Raw genomic sequence first — 12131 nt, forward strand, 5'->3', positions numbered from 1 at the left:
GTTCAAACATCGCCAGTAGGAAGAGTCAGCCTTCTTGTACTTAAGTCGGCATTGTGCCTTTTATATTTAATTCCGATGCAATTTCTGTGTTTCATCGTCAATAAGAAGGTCCTAGGTATAGAGTAATCCTGAAGTGAAGCATCGGAATCTATAACTAGTGTCACAGGAAAGGTTCAAAACATAGACAGTAAGAAGGGTCAGTCTTCTTGTACTTACGTCGGCATTATGCCTTTTGTATTTCATTCCGATGCAATTTCTGTACATCGTCGCCAATAAGAAGGTCCAAAGGATACAGTAAACCTGAAGTGAAGCATCGGAATCAATAACAAATGTCACAGGAATCGTTCAAAACATAGACAGTAGGAAGAGTCAGTCTTCTTGTAACTAAGTCGGCATTGTGCCTTCTGTATTTAATTCCGAAGTAATTTCTGTGCTTCATCGTCAAAACGAAGGTCACAGGGATACAGTAAACCTGAATTGAAGCTTCGGAAAGTGTAACTAGTGTCACAGGAATGGTTCAAAACATAGACAGTAGGAAGAGTCAGTCTTTTTGTACTTAAGTCGGCATTGTGCATTTTGTATTTAATTCCGATGCAATATCTGTGTTTGGTCGTCAATAAGAAGGTCCAAGGGATACAGTAAACCTGAAGTGAAGTATCGGAATCTGTAACTAGCGTCACAGGAATGGTTCAAAGCATAGTCAGTAAGAGGAGTCACTGTTCTTGTACTTAAGTCGGCATTGTGCCTTTTCTGTTTAATTCCGTTGCAATTTCTGTGTTTCATCGTCAATAAGAACGTCCAAGGGATACAGTAAACCTGAAGTGAAGCATCGGAATCTATAACTAGTGTCACAGGAATGGTTCAAAACATAGACAGCAGGATGAGTCAGTCTTCTTGTACTTAAGTCAGCATTGTACCTTTTCTATTTAATTCCGATGCAATTTCAGTGTTTCATCGTCAAAAAGAATGTCAGAGGGATACAGTAACCCTGACGTGAGGCGTCGGAATCTGTGACTAACGTCACAGGAATGGTTCAAAACATAGACAGAAAGAAGAATCAGTCTGCTTGTACTAAAGTCGGCAATGTGCCTTTTCTATTTAATTCCGATGCAATTTCTGGGTTTCATCGTCAATAAGAATGCCCAAGGGATACAGTAAACCTGAAGTGAAGCATCGGAATCTATACCTAGTCTCACAGGAATGGTTCAAAACGTAGACAGTAAGAAGAGTCAGTCTTCTTGTACTTAAGTCGGCATTGTGCCTTTTCTTTTTAATTCCGATGCAATTTCTGTGTTCCATCGTCAATAAGAAGGTCTGAGGGATACAGTAAACCTGAAGTGAATCATCGGAATCTATAACTAGTGTCACAGGAATGGTTCCAAACATAGTCAGAAAGAAGAGTCAGTCTTCTTGTACTTATGTCAGCATTGTGCCTTATCTATTCAATTCAGATGCAATTTCTGTGTTTCATCGCCAATAAGAAGGTCAGAGGGATACAGTAAACCTGAAGTGAAGCATCGGAATCTATTACTAGTGTCACTGGAATGGTTCAAACATAGTCAGTAAGAAGAGTCAATCTTCTTGTACTTAAGTCGGCATTGTGCCTTTTGTATTTAATTCCGATGCAATATCTGTGTTTCATCGTCAATACGAAGGTCCAAGGGATACAGTAAACCTGAAGTGAAGCATCGGAATCTATAACTAATGTCACAGGAATCGTTCAGAACATAGACAGTAGGAAGAGTCAGTCTTCTTGTACTTAAGTCGGCATTGTGCCTTTTGTATTTAATTCCGATGCAATTTCTGTGTTTCATCGCCAATAAGAAGGTCCAAGGGATACAGTAAACATGTATTGAAGCATCGGAATCTATAACTAGTGTCACAGGAATGGTTCAAAACATAGACAGTAGGAAGAGTCAGTCTTCTTGTACTTAAATCGGCATTGTACCTTTTCTATTTAATTCCGATGCAATTTCAGTGTTTCATCGTCAATAAGAATGTCAGAGGGATACAGTAACCCTTAAGTGAAGCATCGGAATCTGTAACTAGCGTCACAGGAATTGTTCAAAACATAGACAGAAAGAATAATCAGTCTTCTTGCACTTAAGTCGGCATTGTGCCATTTCTATTTAATTCCGATGCAATTTCTGTGTTTCATCGTCAATAAGAAGGTCCAAGGGATACAGTAAACCTGAAGTGAATCATCGTAATCTATAACTAGTGTCACAGGAATGGTTCCAAACATAGTCAGTAAGAAGAGTCAGTCTTCTTGTACTAAAGTCAGCATTGTACCTTTTCTATTTAATTCCGATGCAATTTCAGTGTTTCATCGTCAATAAGAATGTCAGAGGGATACAGTAACCCTGATGTGAAGCATCGGAATCTGTAACTAGAGTCACAGGAACGGTTCAAACATAGACAGAAAGATGAGTCGGTCTTCTTGTACTTAAGTCGACATTGTGCCTTTTCTATTTAATTCCGATGCAATTTCTATGTTTCATCGTCAATAAGAAGGTCCAAGGGATACAGTAAACCTGAAGTGAAGCATCGGAATCTATAACTAGTGTCACAGGAATGGTTCCAAACATAGTCAGTAAGAAGAGTCAGTCTTCTTGTACTTAAGTCGGCATTGTGCCTTTTCTTTTTTTAATTCCGATGCAAATTCTGTGTTTCATCGTCAATAAGAAGGTCCAAGGGATACAGTAAACCTGAAGTGAATCATTGTAATCTATAACTAGTGTCACAGGAATTTTTCAAACGTAGTGAATACGAAGAGTCAGTCTTCTTGTACTTAAGTCGGCATTGTGCCTTTTCTATTTAATTCCGATGCAATATCTGTGTTTCATCGTCACTAAGAAGGTCCGAGGGATACAGTAAACCTGAAGTGAGGCATCGGAAACTATAACTACTGTCACAGGAATGGATCCAAATATAGTCAGTAAGAAGAGTCAGTCTTCTTGTACTTAAGTCGGCATTGTGCCTTTTCTATTTAATTCCGATGCAATTTCTGTGTTTCATGGTCAATAAGAAGGTCAGAGGGATACAGTAAAGGTGAAGTGTAGCATCGGAATCTATAACTAGAGTCACAGGAATAGTTCAAAACATAGACAGTAAGATGGGTCAGTCTTCTTGAACTTAAGTGGGCATTGTGCCTTTTGTACTTAATTCCAATGCAATATCTATGTTTCATCGTCAATAAGAAGGTGCAAGGGATACAGTAAACCTGAAGTGAAGCATCGGAATCTATAACTAGTGTCACAGGAATGGTTCAAAACATAGACAGTAAGAAGAGTCAGACCTCTTGTACTTAAGTCGGCAATGTGCCTTTTCTATCTAATTCCAATGCAATTTCTGTATTTCGTCGCCAATAAGAAGGTCCAAAGGATACAGTAAACCTGAAGTGAAGCATCGGAATCTGTAACTAATGCCACAGGAATCGTTCAAATCATAGACAGTAGGAAGAGTCAGTCTTCTTGTACTTAAGACGGCATTGTGCCTCTTGTATTTAATTCCGATGCATTTTCTGTTATTCATCGTCAATAAGAAGGTCCAAGGGATACAGTAAACCTGAAGTGAAGCATCGGAATCTATAACTAGTGTCACTGGAATGGTTCAAAACATAGTAAGTAAGAAGAGTCAGTCTTGTTGTACTTAAGTCGGCATTGTGCCTTTTGTATTTAATTCCGATGCAATTTCTGTGTTTCATCGTCAGAAAGAAGGTCAGAGGGATACAGTGAACCTGAAGTGAAGCATCGGAATCTATAACTAGTGTCACAGGAATGGTTGAAAACATAGACAGTAGGAAGAGTCAGTCTTCTTGTACTTAAGGCGGCATTGTGCCTTTTCTATTTAATTCAGATGCTATTTCTGTGTTTCATCGGCAATAAGAAGGTCCTAGGGATAGAGTAAACCTGAAGTGAAGCATCGGAATCTATAACTAATGTCACAGGAATCGTTCAAACATAGACAGTAGGAAGAGTCAGTCCTCTTGTACTTAAGTCGGCATTGTGCCTTTTGTATTTAGTTCCGATGCAATATCTGTGTTTCATCGTCAATAAGAAGGTCCAAAGGATACAGTAAACCTGAAGTGAAGCATCGGAATCTATAACTAATGTCACAGGAATCGTTCAAAACATAGACAGTAGGAAGAGTCAGTCTTCTAGTACTTAAGTCGGCATTGTGCCTTTTCCATTTAATTCCGATGCAATTTCTATGTTTCATCGTCAATAAGAAGGTCCAAGGGATACAGTAAACCTGAGTGAAGCATCGGAATCTATTACTAGTGTCTCAGGAATGGTTCCGAACATAGACAGTAATAAGAGTTAGTCTTCTTGTACTTAAGTCGGCATTGTGCCTTTTCTATTTAATTCCGATGCAATTTCTGTGTTTCATCGGCAATGAGAAGGTCAGAGGGATACAGTAAACCTGAAGTGAAGCATCGGAATCTATAACTAGTGTCACAGGAATGGTTCAAAACATAGTCAGTAAGAAGAGTCAGTCTTCTTGTACTTAAGTCGGCATTGTGCCTTTTCTATTTAATTGCGATGCAATATCTGCGTTTCATCGATAATAAGAAGGTCAGAGGGATACAGTAAACCTGAAGTGAGGCATCTGAAACTGTAACTAGTGTCACAGGAATGGTTCCAAACATACTCAGTAAGAAGAGTCAGTCTTCTTGTACTTAAGTCGGCATTGTGCCTTATCTATTTAATTCCGATGCAATTTCTGTGTTTCATCGTCAATAAGAATTTCCAAGGGATACAGTAAACCTGAAGTGAATCATCGTAATCTATAACTAGTGTCACAGGAATGGTTCAGAACATAGTCAGTACGAAGTGTTAGTCTTCTTGTACTTAAGTCTGCATTGTGCATTTTGTATTTAATTCCGATGCAATTTCTGTATTTCATCGTCAAAAAGAAGGTCAGATGGATACAGTAAACCTGAAGTGAAGCATCGGAATCTATAACAAGTGTCACAGGAATGGTTCAAAACAGTCAGTAAGAAGAGTCAGTCTTCTTATACTTAAGTCGGCACTGTGCCTTTTGAATTTAATTCCGAAGCTATTTCTGCATTTTGTCGCCAATTAGAAGGTTCAAAGGATAAAGTAAACCTGAAGTGAAGCATCGGAATCAATAACTAATGTCACAGGAATGGTTCAAAACATAGACAGTAAGAAGGGTCAGTCTTCTTGTACTTAAGTCAGCATTTTGCTTTTTGTATTTAATTCCGATGCAATATCTGTGTTTCATCGTCAATAAGAAGGCGCAAGGGATACAGTAAACCTGAAGTGAAACATCGGAATCTATAACTAGTGTCACTGGAATGGTTCAAAACATAGTAAGTAAGAAGAGTCAGTCTTGTTGTACTTAAGTCGGCATTGTGCCTTTTGTATTTAGTTCCGATGCAATTTCTGTGTTTCATCGTCAATAAGAAGGTCCTAGGGATAGAGTAAACCTGAAGTGAAGCATCGGAATCTATAACTAGTGTCACTGGAATGGTTCAAAACATAGTAAGTAAGAAGAGTCAGTCTTCTTGTACTTAAGTCGGCATTGTGCCTTTTGTATTTAATTCCGATGCAATTTCTGTGTTTCATCGTCAGAAAGAAGGTCACAGGGATACTGTGAACCTGAAGTGAAGCATCGGAATCTATAACTAGTGTCACAGGAATGGTTGAAAACATAGACAGTAGGAAGAGTCAGTCTTCTTGTACGTAAGTCGGCATTGTGCCTTTTCTATTTAATTCAGATGCTATTTCTGTGTTTCATCGGCAATAAGAAGGTCCTAGGGATAGAGTAAACCTGAAGTGAAGCATCGGAATCTATAACTAATGTCACAGGAATCGTTCAAACATAGACAGTAGGAAGAGTCAGTCCTCTTGTACTTAAGTCGGTATTGTGCCTTTTGTATTTAGTCCCGATGCAATATCTGTGTTTCATCGTCAATAAGAAGGTCCAAAGGATACAGTAAACCTGAAGTGAAGCATCGGAATCAATAACTAATGTCACAGGAATCGTTCCAAACATAGACAGTAGGAAGAGTCAGTCTTCTAGTACTTAAGTCGGCATTGTGCATTTTGTATTTAATTCCGTTGCAATTTCTGTGTTTCATCGTCAAAAAGAAGGTCAGAGGGATACAGTAAACCTGAAGTGAAGCCTCGAAATCTATAACTAGTGTCACAGGAATGGTTCAAAACAGTCAGTAAGAAGAGTCAGTCTTCTTGTACTTAAGTCGGCATTGTGCCTTTTGTATTTAATTCCGAAGCTATTTCTGCATTTCGTCGCCAAATAGAAGGTCCAAAGGATACAGTAAACCTGAGGTGAAGCATCGGAATTAATAACTAATGTCACAGGAATCGTTCAAAACATAGACAGTAGGAAGAGTCAGTCTTCTTGTACTTAAGTCGGCATTGTGCCTTTTGTATTTAATTCCGATGCAATTTCTGTGTTTCATCGTCAAAAAGAAGGTCAGAGGGATACACTAAACCTGAAGTGTAGCATCGGAATCTATAACTAGTGTCACTTGAAAGGTTCAAAACATAGACAGTAAGAAGAGTCAGTCTTCTTGTACTTAAGTCGGCATTGTGCCTTTTGTATTAAAATTTCGATGCAATATCTGTGTTTCATCGTCATTAAGAAGGTCCAAGGGATACAGTAAACCTGAAGTGAAGCATCGGAATCTGTAACTAGCGTCACAGGAATGGTTCAAAAAATAGTCAGTAAGAAGAGTCAGTCTTCTTTTACTGAAGTCGGCATTGTGCCTTTACTATTTAAATCCGATGCAATTTCTTTGTTTCATCGTCAATAAGAACGTCCAAGGGATACAGTAAACCTGAAGTGAGGCATCGGAATCTATAACTAGTGTCACTTGAAAGGTTCAAAACATAGACAGTAAGAAGAGTCAGTCTTCTTGTACTTAAGTCGGCATTGTGCCTTTTCTATTTCATTCCGATGCAATTTCAGTATTTCATCGTCAATAAGAATGTCAGAGGGATACAGTAACCCTGAAGTGAAGCATCGGAATCTGTAACTAGCATCACAGGAATGGTTCAAACATACACAGAAAGAGGAGTCAGTCTTCTTGTACGTAAGTCGGCATTGTGCCTTTTCCATTTAATTCCGATGCAATTTCTGTGTTTCATCGACAATAAGAAGGTCAGAGGGATACAGTAATCCTGAAGTGAAGCATCGGAATCTATAACTAGTGTCACAGGAAAGGTTCAAAACAGTCAGTAAGAAGAGTCAATCTTCTTGTACTTAAGTCGGCATTGTGCCTTTTGTATTTAATTCCGATGCAATTTCTGTGTTTCATCGTCAATAAGAAGGTCAGAGGGATACAGTAAAAATGAAGTGAAGCATCGGAATCAATAACTAGTGTCACAGGAATGGTTCTAAACATAGACAGTAAGAAGGGTCAGTCTTCTTGTACTTAAGTCGGCATTGTGCCTTTTCTATTTAATTCCGATGCAATATCTGGGTTTCATCGTCAATAAGAAGGTGCAAGGGATACAGTAAACCTGAAGTGAAGCATCGGAATCTATAACTAGTGTCACAGGAATGGTTCAAAGCACAGACAGTAGGAAGAGTCAGTCTTCTTGTACTTAAGTCGGCATTGTGCCTTTTCTATTTAATTCCGATGCAATTTCTGTGTTTCATCGTCAATAAGAAGGTCCTAGGGATAGAGTAAACCTGAACTGAAGCATCGGAATCTATAACTAATGTCACAGGAATCGTTCAAACATAGACAGTAGGAAGAAACAGTCCTCTTGTACTTAAGTCGGCATTGTGCATTTTCTATTTAGTTCCGATGCAATTTCTGTGTTTCATCGTCAATAAGAAGGTCCAAAGGATACAGTAAACCTGAAGTGAAGCATCGGAATCTATTACTAATGTCACAGGAATGGTTCAAAACATAGACACTAGGAAGAGTCAGTCTTCTTGTACTTAAGTCGGCATTGTGCCTTTTCTATTTAATTCCGATGCAATTTCAGTGTTTCACCGTCAATAAGAATGTCAGAGGGATACAGTAACCCTGAAGTGAAGCATCGGAATCTGTAACTAGCGTCACAGGAATGGTTCAAAACATAGACAGAAAGAGGAGTCAGTCTTCTTGAACTAAAGTCGGCATTGTGCCTTTTCCATTTAATTCCGATGCAATTTCTATGTTTCATCGTCAATAAGAAGGTCCAAGGGATACAGTAAACCTGAGTGAAGCATCGGAATCTATTACTAGTGTCACAGGAATGGTTCCGAACATAGACAGTAATAAGAGTTAGTCTTCTTGTACTTAAGTCGGCATTGTGCCTTTTCTATTTAATTCCGATGCAATTTCTGTGATTCATCGGCAATAAGAAGGTCACAGGGATACAATAAAACCTGAAGTGAAGCATCGGAATCTATAACTAGTGTCACAGGAATGGTTCAAAACATAGACAGTACGAAGAGTCAGTCTTCTTGTACCTAAGTCTGCATTGTGCCTTATCTATTTCATTCCGATGCAAGTTCGGTGTTTCATCGTCAATAAGAAGGTCCAAGGGATACAGTAAACCTGAAGTGAATCATCGTAATCTATAACTAGTGTCACAGGAATGGTTCAAAACATAGTCAGTACGAAGAGTTAGTCATCTTGTACCTAAGTCAGCATTGTGCATTTTGTATTTAATTTCGATGCACTTTCTGTATTTCATCGTCAAAAAGAAGGTCAGATGGATACAGTAAACCTGAAGTGAAGCATCGGAATCTGTAACAAGTGTCACAGGAATGGTTCAAAACAGTCAGTAAGAAGAGTCAGTCTTCTTGTACTTAAGTCGGCATTGTGCCTTTTGTATTTAATTCCGAAGCTATTTCTGCATTTTGTCGCCAATTAGAAGGTCCAAAGGATAAAGTAAACCTGAAGTGAAGCATCGGAATCAATAACTAATGTCACAGGAAAGGTTCAAAACATAGACAGTAAGAAGGGTCAGTCTTCTTGTACTGAAGTCAGCATTTTGCTTTTTGTATTTAATTCCGATGCAATATCTGTGTTTCATCGTCAATAAGAAGGCGCAAGGGATACAGTAAACCTGAAGTGAAGCATCGGAATCTATAACTAGTGTCACATGAATGGTTCTGAACATAGACAGTACGAATGGTCAGTCTTCTTGTACTTAAGTCGGCATTGTGCCTTTTCTATTTAATTCCAATGCAATTTCTGTATTTCGTCGCCAATAAGAAAGTCCAAAAGATATAGTAAACCTGAAGTGAAGCATCGGAATCAATAACTAGTGTCACTGGAATGGTTCAAAACATAGTAAGTAAGAAGAGTCAGTCTTCTTGTACTTAAGTCGGCGTTGTGCCTTTTGTATTTAATTCCGATGCAATTTCTGTGTTTCATCGTCAGAAAGAAGGTCAGAGGGATACAGTGAACCTGAAGTGAAGCATCGGAAATTATAACTAGTGTCACAGGAATGGTTGAAAACATAGACAGTAGGAAGAGTCAGTCTTCTTGTACTTAAGTCGGCATTGTGCCTTTTCTATTTAATTCCGATGCTATTTCTGTGTTTCATCGACAATAAGAAGGTCAGAGGGATAATATAAACCAGAAGTGAGGCATCGGAATATATAACTAGTGTCACAGGAATGGTTCCAAACATAGTCAGTAAGAAGAATCAGTCTTCTTGTACTTAAGTCGGCATTGTGCCTTTTCTATTTAATTCCGATGCAATTTCTGTGTTTTATCGTCAATACGACGGTCCAAGAGATACTGTAAACCTGAAGTGAATCATCGTAATCTATAACTAGTGTCACAGGAATGGTTCAAAACATAGTCAGTACGAAGGGTCAAGCTTCTTGTACTTAAGTCGGCATTGTGCCTTTTGTATTTAATTCCGATGCAATTTATGTGTTTCATCGTCAATTAGAAGGTCAGAGGGATACAGTAAACCTGAAGTGAAGCATCGGAATCTATAACTAGTGTCACAGGAATGGTTCTAAACATAGACAGTAAGAATGGTCAGTCTTCTTGTACTTAAATCGGCATTGTGCCTTTTGTATTTAATTCCGATGCAATATCTGTGTTTCATCGTCAATAAGAAGGTGCAAGGGATACAGTAAACCTGAAGTGAAGCATCGGAATCTATAACTAGTGTCACAGGAATGGTTCTAACGTAGACAGTAAGAAGGGTCAGTCTTCTTGTACTTAAGTCGGCATTGAGACTTTTCTATTTAATTCCGATGCAATATCTGTGTTTCATCGTCAATAAGAAGGTGCAAGGGATACAGTAAACCTGAAGTGAAGCATCGGAATCTATAACTAGTGTCACAGGAATGGTTCAAAAGATAGACAGTAGGAAGAGTCAGTCTTCTTGTACTTAAGTCGGCATTGTGCCTTTTCTATTTAATTCCGATGCAATTTCTGTGTTTCATCGTCAATAAGAAGGTCCTAGGGATAGAGTAAACCTGAAGTGAAGCATCGGAATCTATAACTAATGTCACAGGAATCGTTCAAACATAGACAGTAGGAAGAAACAGTCCTCTTGTACGTAAGTCGGCATTGTGCCTTTTGTATTTAATTCCGATGCAATTTCTGTGTTTCATCGTCAATACGACGGTCCAAGAGATACTGTAAACCTGAAGTGAATCATCGTAATCTATAACTAGTGTCACAGGAATGTTTCAAAACATAGTCAGTACGAAGAGTCAGCCTTCTTGTACTTAAGTCGGCATTGTGCCTTTTGTATTTAATTCCGATGCAATATCTGTGTTTCATCGTCAATAAGAAGGTCCAAGGGATACAGTAAACCTGAAGTGAAGCATCGGAATCTGTAACTAGCGTCACAGGAATGGTTCAAAATATAGTCAGTAAGAAGAGTCACTCTTCTTGTACATAAGTCGGCATTGTGCCTTTACTATTTAATTCCGATGCAATTTCTGTGTTTCATCGTCAATAAGAACGTCCAAGGGATACAGTAAACCTGAAGTGAGGCATCGGAATCTATAACTAGTGTCACAGGAAAGGTTCAAAACATAGACAGTAAGAAGAGTCAGTCTTCTTGTACTTAAGTCGGCATTGTGCCTTTTCTATTTAATTCCGATGCAATTTCAGTATTTCATCGTCTATAAGAATGTCAGAGGGATACAGTAACCGTGAAGTGAAGCATCGGAATCTGTAACTAGCGTCAAAGGAATGGTTCAAACATAGACAGAAAGAGGAGTCAGTCTTCTTGTACTTAAGTCGGCATTGTGCCTTTTCCATTTAATTCCGATGCAATTTCTGTGTTTCATCGTCAATAAGAAGGTCAGAGGGATACAGTAATCCTGAAGTGAAGCATCGGAATCTATAACTAGTGTCACAGGAAAGGTTCAAAACAGTCAGTAAGAAGAGTCAATCTTCTTGTACTTAAGTCGGCATTGTGCCTTTTGTATTTAATTCCGAAGCATTTTCTGTGTTTCATCGTCAATAAGAAGGTCCAAGGGATACAGTAAACCTGAAGTGAAGCATCGGAATCTATAACTAGTGTCACAGGAATGGTTCAAAACATAGTCAGTAAGATGAGTCAGTCTCCTTGTGCTTAAGTCGGCATTGTTCCTTTTCTATTTACTTCCAATGCAATATCTGTGTTTCATCGTCAATAAGAAGGTCAGAGGGATACAGTAAACCTGAAGTGAAGCCTCGGAATCTATAACACGTGTCACAGGAATGGTTCAAATCAGTCAGTAAGAAGAGTCAGTCATCTTGTACTTAAGTCGGCATTGTGCCTTTTATATTTAATTCCGAAACAATTTCTGCATTTCGTCGCCAATTAGACGGTCTGAAGGATACAGTAACCCCGAAGTGAAGCATCGGAATCAATAACTAATGTCACAGGATTCGTTCAAAACATAGACAGTAGGAAGAGTCAGTCTTCTTGTACTTAAGTCGGCATTGTGCCTTTTGTATTTAATTCCGATGCAATTTCTGTGTTTCATCGTCAAAAAGAAGTTCAGAGGGATACAGTAAACCTAAAGTGAAGCATCGGAATCTATAACTAGTGTCACAGGAATGGATCAAAACATAATCAGTAAGAAGAGTGAGTCTTATTGTACTTAAGTCGGCATTGTGCCTTTTCTATTTAATTCCGATGCAATTTCTGTGTTCTATCGTCAATACGACGGTC

The sequence above is a fragment of the Schistocerca americana genome, chromosome 6, assembly GCF_021461395.2.
Source record: "Schistocerca americana isolate TAMUIC-IGC-003095 chromosome 6, iqSchAmer2.1, whole genome shotgun sequence".
Lineage (NCBI taxonomy): Eukaryota > Metazoa > Arthropoda > Insecta > Orthoptera > Acrididae > Schistocerca > Schistocerca americana.